This window comes from Neofelis nebulosa, chromosome 10, assembly GCF_028018385.1.
Source record: "Neofelis nebulosa isolate mNeoNeb1 chromosome 10, mNeoNeb1.pri, whole genome shotgun sequence".
NCBI classification, from domain to species: Eukaryota; Metazoa; Chordata; class Mammalia; order Carnivora; family Felidae; genus Neofelis; species Neofelis nebulosa.
Window position 1 is genome coordinate 100614689 of NC_080791.1, and position 11058 is coordinate 100625746.

At 41.0% G+C, this 11058-nt stretch overlaps 1 pseudogene; it reads right to left on the reverse strand.

Moving 5' to 3' along the window:
• Window positions 1–1865: 1865 nt before the first annotated feature.
• On the reverse strand, window positions 1866–8401 carry LOC131486651 (solute carrier family 25 member 43-like; annotated as a pseudogene).
• Window positions 8402–11058: the final 2657 nt, after the last annotated feature.

Genomic DNA, 11058 nt, shown 5'->3' on the forward strand with positions numbered 1-11058 from the left:
AGAAAAGAGCAGTAATGGAGTTGAGATTATGAAGGAGAGAAAGCATTTCACTTTGAGTTTTAGGAACCTCCTCTGGGAAAGTGTGGAGCCACTGATGATCAGGAAGGTTCTTATTTTCCTTTCTTTTCTGTCAATTCTGATTAGCTGAGCTTTCTCTGAAAATGCATGTCTTTAGGACACTAAAGCTCAGCAGAAAAATTCATTTCATAAGTTATATTAGAACGAAAATAGAATCAAAGGTTCTTGTGGCTTTAAATACCATCTCTATGCTGATGAGTCACACATTTATATTTCCACCCCAGACCTCCGTCTTGAATGCCAGACTTGTATACTTGACTACTTGCTTGATACTTTCCTTTATATATCTAATAGGTATCTTCATATTTAATGACTGGTTTGTCTCTCTTTTGAAAATAATTTAATAGGGAAAATGCTTTCAACATATTTATACACAAAAGCCTGTCTGTGTATAAATTAACATCTTAATATTAGATTTTTAAAACGCATAAATGGGCACTATTGCAGGCATCTGGGTGGCTCAGTCAGTTGAGCGTCTAACTTCAGCTCAGGTCATGGTCTTGTAGTTCATGCTTTCGAGCCCCGCATTGGGCTCCGTGCTGACAGTGCAGACAGAACCTGGAGCCTGCTTCAGATTCTGTGTCTCCCTCTCTCTCTGCTCTGCCCCTGCTCACACTCTGTCTCTCTCTCAAAAATAAAAAGGTTAAAAAAATTTTTTTTAAATAGGCACTATTGGAAAGTACAGTTGCATAAACTTGACTGAGAGTCCTCAGCTGTAACAACCTGAAATCTGATTTTTAAAAAACTCTAGTAGAGATGATTAGCCTGAAGTATTTTGTTCAGTTACATTTTTTTTTGATATATGCCAAATGTTCTATTTGATCCTTTCTAGGCATCTAAGACAATTTGCGAGAATAATTTGACTTAAATAATTTATTTTCAGGGTAAGTTTGCCAATCAGGTTTAAAAGACAGAGAATTCAGGCCACTCAATCTGTATATGACTTTACCTGGAAGAGGGTCTTTTCGGTCGTAATTAAGCAGTCATGATGAAAACTGCCTCCTGAAACACAAGATTCTTGAAATACCTAAGCTTGGACTGCTTCAAATTTAAATAAAAAAGCATGGTTCTATGATAGTGATAACATTTAAAAATATTTATTTATTTATTTTGAGAGAGAGAGAGAGAGAGAGTGAGAGAGAGAAACACAAGGAGGGGAAGGGCAGACAGCGTGAGAATCCCAAGCAGGCTCCACACTGTCGGCTCCTCGTGGGGTTTGATCCCACCACCCAAACTATGATATCATGCTGTGAACCAAAATTCAGAGTCAGAAGCTTAACTGACTGAGCTACCCAGGCACCCGCATGGTGAAAAATGTTAAATGTTTTCACTTAGTTTATGATTAAGGCGTAATTTATGCTGCGGTGTGTGTATTCAGCAGTCAGCAAAGGTTATGAGTTCCAGAATGATTGTACTGAGAGGTCTTGGGTCCCATTGAGTGAAACTGGACGGATGGAGTTTAGTGCAAACTGTGACCCGACATGGCATCTGCTCAGCCACCTCAGTTACATGTTGTTTTGAGGTGTCGTGACAGTGACGTTTCTTTGGCGTCGTGTATCGAATCTAGTGAAGTGCCGTCATGAGACAGTCGTGTTGGGCAGCCTTCCTGTGGCACAGGTGTTCCCAGGGACATCAGTTTGGAGCTCAGAGGCGGTATATGGCTGAACCTTCTCATTTCCAAGAGCAGCAGACAAGAGTACCCTCTCCTCGCTCCGTGTGTGCACAGTATGAAGCCACATCTGCCTGTGACTGCAGCATGCCTTCCGTCGGTGCACTTCTATTCGACTTTAAAGTGTTCGTTCTTTAGACTTCACTTGTCTAGTTTTGAAGAATGTTTTTAATTCCCATAATTCCTGGGGCCTCAAACTCTGATCCAGCCCTGGAGTCAATTTATAGCTCAGAGACACAACGTAACAATTTTGGTAAAGACAGATTCTGCTTGGAGAACTCAAAGGTGCCAAACATAACTCCAAAATGTGGCACAATCTTCAGTAGGTTGACTGTCAATCCATTCCAGAGCCCTAGTTCCCCTGGGGCTTTCCCTGTCCACTGCTCCTGAGAAATGAACATCTACTCCTCCACAATGGGGGAGGTAGGAGCTCTGAGCCTTCATCTTTTTCTTGACCGTGTAGAAGGGAGAGGATCTGGGCCACCGCAGTAGCCAGGCAGACACTGGCAAAGTTGCGGGGGAGAGAGAATCAATCTCGGGGCCCAGTCTAGATTCTCTCTAGGTTCACAAAAACTAGAAGGGTGACAGTAGAGAAACAGTAAGGGAAACCCCCCCGATAAAGGGTCAGGAACACTTCCTCTTCAGAAACAGTAGAAAAATACAGAGGATCCCCCTGTGAGATGGTTTCAGCACATTCTGCACAACAGCCTGGTTTTGATGAGGTCTGTATTTTTTACAATGGTGAAAACCATGTCTGCTAGACTTCCAGCCATGATGGAGCTCCACTGGGATTATGGCCCAGGTCATCCATGAACAGCACTACAAATTTCAGCAGGTACAGTTCTGCAGGGGAAGAAGTACAGGCATGCCTTCGTGTTTCCCTTCCATGTGCTGGAATCCCCGGGGTTGTGGGAAGACCCCTGATCCTTCCCCCCCAACCGCCAGGCCCAGTGCCCCCAGTGGTGATCAATTTGCAAATGTTTGATTCGGGAAGAATCGATTGTTCTTGCAATCAAACATAATTGACCTGTGGCCTTCCCCAGGAAATTCCATCCTTCCAGTTTCCCAGACCAAAAACATGGAAGTAAAAAAAAAAAAAATTGATAACATCACAGTTCACACATAACCTATTAGAAAAACATTCATTTGCCTTCAAAATAGATGCAGCATATGATCTATTTTCCCATCAAGTCTCCTTCCATCCTGGTCTGGGCTGCCATCATCTCTCACTTAGATCATAGTCATGAACTTAGAATTCCCCCTACTTCTACTCTCAATCTGTTAAATCTATTTTCATCAAAACCCTGCACTGACCCCATTTTGCTCAGAGAAAGACCAAACCCTTACAATGGTTTGACATTCTGTGGCTCTTTTGGCTTCTTCTGGTACTTCACACTTGCTCAGCTCCAGCCACAATCGCCTCCTTGCAATTTATTGACCACACCAGGCAGGCTTTCTCTTTGTGTTATTTGCTTCAGCTGTTTTCTCTGCTTAACACATGGGTGTTTGCCTAATAGCCTCATCTGCTTATGGTCTTATTCTAATCTCTCCTCAGTGAGGCCTCTCTTATGCTGTATTTACTACTGTATTTCCATTAGCATGCCGTATCTCCTGTTCTTACTTGGCTTTCTTTTTCAATGGCATTTATCATCTCTTAACGTACTATTTGACTGACTTATTATTATATTGTTTCTTGTCTGTCCCCAGCAGAATGTAAGATCCAAGAATGCCCGGAGTTTTGTCTGTTTGTTCAGGAATACATACCACACGCATTGTAGAATCCTTTGAATGTAATAGAAACAGTATGGAGGTTCCTCAAAAATTTAACAATAGAACTACCCTATGAGCCAGCAATTGCACTACTAGGGATTCCAAGGGATACAGGTGTGCTGTTTCGAAGGGACACATGCACCCCCATGTTTATAGCAGCACTATCAACAATAGCCAAAGTATGAAAGGAGCCCAAATGTCCATCGATGGATGAATGGATAAAGAGAATGTGGTATATATATCAACACACACACACACACACACACACACACACTGGAGTATTACTTGGCAATCAAAAAGAATGAAATCTTGCCATTTGCATCAATGTGGATGGAACTACAGCATTCTGCTGAGGTAAATTAGTCAGTCAGAGAAGACAAATATCTTATGGCTTCACTCATAAGTGGAATTTAAGAAACAACGCAAATGAACAAAGGAAAAAGAAAAAACACCCAGACTCTAAAATACAGAGAATAAAATGCTGGTTGCTGAAGGGAGGTGGGCGGCTGGGTGAAATAGTAAAGGAGATCAAGAGGAGAGAAGATACTCCAGAGGTAGCCAGTCTGTGACACTTGTGATGAGCACTGAGTAATGTGTAGAATTGCTCAATAACAAAAGTGCATTTCATTGTTAAGTATAACTTGAGTTGACTTAAAAATAAAAAAAAATATTTAAAAAATGTCTTCATTTCCATATTCTTTCTCCTCTCTCTTTACCTACTGAGTCAACTGACTTCAAAATATTTAGAAATTGTAGAAATTTTAATGAGTAGTTTTCATTGTAATTTAATATTTTATGAGTCTCATTAAGATTTATTGTATTATATCTAAGAGTGACTTTTTCTAGAATAAGAAAGAGGGAGAAGTTAGAAACTTGCTTAAAGTGACAGAGACACAAATAGTGAAGCTAGAATTCAATTATATCACATGTGGTTCAAACTCTACATGGGCTCCGAGTTTTGCGTGGGGTTAGAAAACATTTGGCTTAAAGAGCAGAGCATTTGGGAACTTTCAGTGATCTCTACCTGCTTACTTTTTCCTTAGGGCAGAGACAGATGTGGAGCACTTAGTAACTGAAGTGAGACGTGTCCCTTAGGACAGACTGGAGGGGGAGAAGGGCTCTGAGGACAGAATCTGACCACTGACAGCCTTGTTCATGAATCCTGGCACCATGGTTTGTGTGATCAGGATTAATTGTGCTTATCCTTTGAGGTGGTAAGGGCAGAGTCCTTGTCCCTCCAAAGGCTCAGCATTTGTGAACGTCTATGACATCTCTATAAATATATGATGGAGGAGGAAGAAATGTTGATTCATGTGTTCTTCCAGGGTTTTTTTGGGCAGGTGGTTACAGAGCTGCTTTAGAAATGTTCCTATCATAGAATAGTGGGGATGTTTCCTTTTTATTCTTGTAAGTTTTAAGAATAGAAGTGAGAAATTTTATGCTGATATTACAGCTCTAACTCAGGCCTTCTAGGAAAGACTGGCTGTCTGTGGAGTATCTCCTCTCCCCACAGACCCTGCACTGGAAAGCTGAGTAAATCTATTGGATGTACGGTTCACATGTTGCACACTTACTGCACATGATTCATCTTCAAAGTAAATCCGAATTGCGAGAGCAAATCTAGGAGCTCTCTATTGGATCTCATCTCCTTTACGAGCAATAAGGTAAGTTTTCAAACCCAAGTAAACTATGTTCTTTTCCTTGCCTCCCATGCAGGACTGGGTTTTAGGGCAGTTGCCATGATTTAATTCTGTCTCCTGAGAAGCTTGAAGCTCAAGGAACATATTTATCTCTGTGATGAGAGGATCTGAATGTGTCAGGGCTCCCAGCTTTCACTGGCCTCTGCTTGGGGCAGCACAGTCTCAGGAAAAATTCTTATCAAAAGGGTGGGGGGTATATTTGAGGGGGCAGAGGTATAGTGTCCTCTACATATGGGTTTCTTTTTCTTTTAATGGATTAAATAAGCAGCTGATCCTCAATTTTCTTTTATTCAGTTTAAATGGTTATTTATTTCACAAGAGAAAGAGAGAGGAGAGATAGAGAAAGAGAATGAGTGAGGGAGGGAGAGAGAGAGAATCCCAGGCAGGCTGTCAGCCCAGAACCCAATGTGGGCCTTGTCTCATGAACCGGGAGATCATGGCCTGAGCTGAAATGAAGAGTCTGACACATAACTGACTGAGTCACCCAGGGGCCCCTATACAGGTGAATTTCTTTTTTTGTTGTTTAAATTTTTTTAAATGTTTTATCTATTTTTGAGAGAGCGTGACAGAGTGCGAGCAGGGGAAGGGCAGAGAGAGAGGGAGACACAGAATCTGAAGCAGGCTCCAGGCTCTGAGCTGTCAGCACAGAGCCCGACGCGGGGCTCGAACTCACAAACCGCGAGATCATGACCTGAGCCAAAGTCCATGCTTAACAAACTGAGCCACCCAGGAGCCCCCAGATGGATTTCTTATTTACAAGGTTTAAGATCAGGAAAAGGACCAGGTTGTACACTGACCATATGCAGTCTGTATGCATTGTTACATTCGATACCACGATTCCATGATGCACTGAATGTTCTGCCAGTCGTGATACTAAAGTGGTCTGTCCAGACCCACTGTCACCCCTGCTCACAGCTAAGAAATATTCTCTTTCTGCTGTTGGGGTAAGGGGTATATATGGAGTGGAGGAATGAGAAGCAAACTCTCTCGTGAAATCCGAGACAAGTACTCTTTATCCCTAACAAGATTCTTTGCTCAACCGTACACTGTGGGCTTAAATGATAAATGTGAACATAAATAAATATAAATAAACAGAAACATAAATATAAATTCTGCTCTCTTTTTTAATCCCTCTTAAATTTGCATCCATTTGAGAGTCAGGGTACATACTGGGCATGGCAGTGCTTTTCTTCTCTACTGGTTCATGGTTTCTGGCTTTATGCCAGCTCCACCCAAATGAATGGAGTCTGATGCTTTGCAGGGCAGTGGTGGGTGAGGTGTGGAGTGTTCGAGAGGGACAGATGACCATGGAGCACAAAGGTTTGAGTTCTGGTACTGGTTGCTTTTTGACTGCTCTCTGCTAAGCTGCTTCCAGCCTAGTCGGACATGCACAAAATAGAACAATGTGAATTTGCCTAATGAGATATAAATTCCAATGAACAAAGATTTTAAAGAGAGAAGGAAAGAGGGGTATAATCAAGGGTTGCATGATTCAAAACACACACACAAACACACACACCACACACAGACACACACACACACACATTTTAACAGTTGAAGGCCATTAGCAAGAAAGTCATTTGGGAAAACCTGGAAGGCTGTGCCGAGGAGATGGACAGGGTACTCTGGATCCAGGAAGAAATGGAAGGTGGAAGTTGTATCAGAGGAAGGTCATGTAACCACTAAGAAGTACTTAAAATTTAGGAAATGAGACGGTCGGGACATATTCATGAGGGACAGCAAGTGTCAGGCATGGCTGGAACACACACGAGCAGAAGCCCTGGGAGGAAAGGTGGTAAGCAAGACTATGGCACAGCGTTTGAGGACTTTGAAAGTCATGGTGAGTATTTCAGCCTTTGCACTTGAAAACCACAGTAACACTTTAATCTTAAGATTCATCATAGTTTTAGAATGTCCACTTTTCCTTTTGTTGTTGTAGCTACGAGGTAAAAGAAGGGAGAGGATAGAGAGCAAGGAGAAGAGGGAACTTCTGAAATTGTGTCCTTTCTTTCTGTATAGAAACAGAGGGTCCACTTAAAGAACTGTAGGATTGACCATTTGTAATACTGCTGTTTATGAGTAACCAGCCTGATTTTGTACTATGTTTGAGCTAATAATGCTCACAGTGAAAACTCACATAGTTATCTCCCGCGATATGTTATTTTCTCCAACAAAATGGTGTGAGACATTTTATTTAATTTAATGAGTATTAGACACTGTGTGAAAGGAATATTTATGTCCCATGTTTTGAGAATCTAAACTGATCCTGTTTTTAGATCAGTGAAAATACTCTGCATGATATTACGATGATGGATGTCTGTTACTAATATGTACTGAAACCATAGAATGTACCACACCAAGAGTGACCCTTGGGGTAAACTTTGGACTCTGAGTGATGAGGATGTGTCACGGTAGGCTCATCAGTTCTGGGAAATGTACCGTTCTGGCGGGCAATGTTGGTAATGGCAGGGGTGATATTTGGGTGTCGGCTAGGGACCATATGGGGAATCTCTGTACCTGTGTCTTGGTGTTGCTCTGAATGTAGCATTGCTCTAAAAAAATTAAGTCTTAGCAACGCGAACAAACTAAAAAGCAACAACGACCAAAAGATCTTATTAAAGCTGAGAGGAGGTGTGTGATTTTGCTGCTCCTCCCCACCCCCCACAGAGACAGCTGAGAGGGAGCCCATCTGCTCCTCCTCTGAGAGGGGAAGGGACAGGTCTGGAGTCACCATTGAATCATACTCAGGATGCCTGCTGGGTCAATCTTCATTTTGTTGGGGCCACAGTGGATCCACCTGTATGCTGTCCATTGAGTTTCTAATGCAGGGGATTCAAAGATGGATGTCTTCAGTGGAACCCTGACATCTTGAAGGGAGCAGGCACCTCATTCCAGATAAGCCCAAATCCAACTGGGCTAAATTTAGAAAAACCAGATGATTAAATTTTGATAAACAGCTGAATGATTCTGTTCTTCTGTGCTGAATAAATCTTAATAAAATCAGCTCTCATATCTTGTATATCTCTAAATCTCATACTTGACTGCAAAAATATGTTCAGATTTCATAACGTGGCTTCCATGGCCTTTGGCAGAGAGGAAACCTTACATTTCCAAGTTTTTCTACTATGACACTAGAATCCGTGTAAACCAGCAGTTTCATATTGACCTTCTCTATTTGTCCCATTATCCCCATTAAAACTTTGGTTGGTTTCTTTCATGTCAAATGCTCTCACCCCTCTGATTTTTGTATCTTTGGATCACAAACTCTTTACAACCAAGGGTATGTTTTATTTCTACTCTCATTTCATCATGGGTCACATTTAGGGAAGCTGTTTGCACTTTGTATTTGTTTTTTTATATTTATTAAGGATATTTGGAGTTGCCATTCCCAGCTTCTGATCACCATGAGCAAATTAGCAGAAACCACAGTGCCGAGGTAATTTCAGTCTTTCGAGGAAGGAAATTGTCATAGGCTCTGACTGTAAAATTCTCTTTTGTCTGGTAAAAGAGTGGGACACAGGATGAAAAATGAGAGATGCTAATTTCTGGGAAAGACAAGAGCCCTGAATAAGTGTCCTTGCCCTGTTTTTATTAGGATCAGAAGGTGATGGATGTGCACAAAGAGAGAATGAATTTGTCAACATTAACTTGTGGTTGTGAGGGAAAGGGGGTCCTGAAGGTATTTGGGGTTAGGGGTTTGGGTTAATACAAAACAAATCTGGGTGCAGGGCAATCAGGAGGAAGGTTGTTTACAGTGTATATGAGGCAGAACCTCTGTTTATCTTAGCTAGCCTAGGGCATGAGGCAGGTAGGGGAAATAACCTCAGAGTTAACAAGGCACCTTTTCTTTTGTTAACCCTCTCTGCTCTGGGCTGCTTTGCCTGCAGTGCAGCAGTCCACAGTCCAATTCACCAATTTACCTAACTTGGCCCTATCCTCCTGCAAAAGCAGCTTTTCTGATGTAGCACTAAATTGGGAATGCTTTCAACCTGAACATCTAATCTTGTTTATTTCATATACCTATGTGTTGGGCACCTTTGCGCCTGTTCCTATTTTAGGCCTTTGCCAATCCCTCTCTATGCTGGGGGTTCTGCACTGGTGTCTATTTTGGGGTGCCTTTACACCTCCCTATTCCTTCTTGGCGCCTTTTTGCCTCCTTATACTCGGGGTGCCTTTGCAACCCCCTATTCTTGGGGTGTCAATCTGGCTAACTCAAACTCGGGTGTGACTGTTTTATGACTGTAATTCTCTATGCCTTGTTAACCCATTGGTGTAAGCCCAGAGGATTCCTAAGCTTATCCCCCACAGGCAATTAGTGTGAAAACAGTTGTGCAGCTGTATTAGGGGTAAATGAACAGGTAGATTAATATCTTGATAATATTAATAATCGTAATACAACATTGATGCTAATAATCTTAATGAAAGGACCATTCCAAAAGCATGTACTGCCTATCTGCATCTCTTATGCATTGTACATACTTAATTATTTAGCTTTCATAGAAACTCTAAAAGGTAGATTATTTTACTCCTCACATTTACAGGTGAAGAAAATGAAGCCCAGAGATATATCGGGACTTGTGAAATATGGCTCCATACTGTGCAGCAGTTGGGGTATGAATCCAGGCGGTTCAGCTCCAGCTTTGATGCTCTGTCACTGTGCTAACCTACCTCTCTGCTCTGCTTTAGGATGTTTGCATCTCAGGGAACCTGGTTCAGAATCTGACTTTCTTCAGTTAAAGCTGTAGTTCATCCCTTAACATAATCTGGAGTTTTTCACTGATCCGTCTGTCTCTTAGGAATTTTTACACTTCTCTCTGCAGATGGTTTCTATTCTTCTAATACCAACCATATAGTCTCTTACATAATGAATGATTTCATGTACATGTATCTTAAAACTCAAAACTCATGGGGCGCCTGGGTGGCGCAGTCGGTTAAGCGTCCGACTTCAGCCAGGTCACGATCTCACGGTCTGTGAGTTCGAGCCCCGCGTCAGGCTCTGGGCTGATGGCTCAGAGCCTGGAGCCTGTTTCCGATTCTGTGTCTCCCTCTCTCTCTCTGCCCCTCCCCCGTTCATGCTCTGTCTCTCTCTGTCCCAAAAAATAAAATAAACGTTGAAAAAAAAATTAAAAAAAAAAAAACAACTCAAAACTCATTAAGAAGTGAGTATTTTATGTTATGTTAAAGTATCTTTCCCCAGCTAGTAAAAAGTGGAGCCGAGATTTGAACCCAAGATATCTGACTGGAGCAACAGTGTTCTTGACCAAGAAATGTAGTTATTTTCTTGATGAATAGCCATCCCAGATAAAATATCAACATTGCAAAATATGAACTGAACAAACATAAAAAAATTCTCGTAACAGCAATACTTTCATTAAAAAATGTAGTAAACATGTAAAAAAACGTAGTAAAAATGTAACATGTGGCTGGTGATAAAAATGTGTATGTATATAAAAAATGCAATTTTTTTCTACTAACCAAATGAGAGAATAAGATCATGTCATAAAATAACCTTTTTTGTTTGTTTGCATCTTCTGTAAAATCATGAACCTTGAAATATTGACCATATGTGTATATAGTAAAAAGATGTGGAGATAAACACAAATGTAAATATACTTAGAGAATGTTTCTTAAAAGACATATAAGAAAACCAATAGTTATTTCCAAAGAGTAGGATTATAGATACAATAATTTGGAGACAGCTTTTAAATTTTCTTTCATTCTTCTGTGTACTTTGAATAATTAATGACAATCATGAATTATTTCATAATAAAATATAGTTAATAAATGTGCACAAAATATTGAAAAACGTATTTAATAATTGTCAACAGCAATGATAATCCC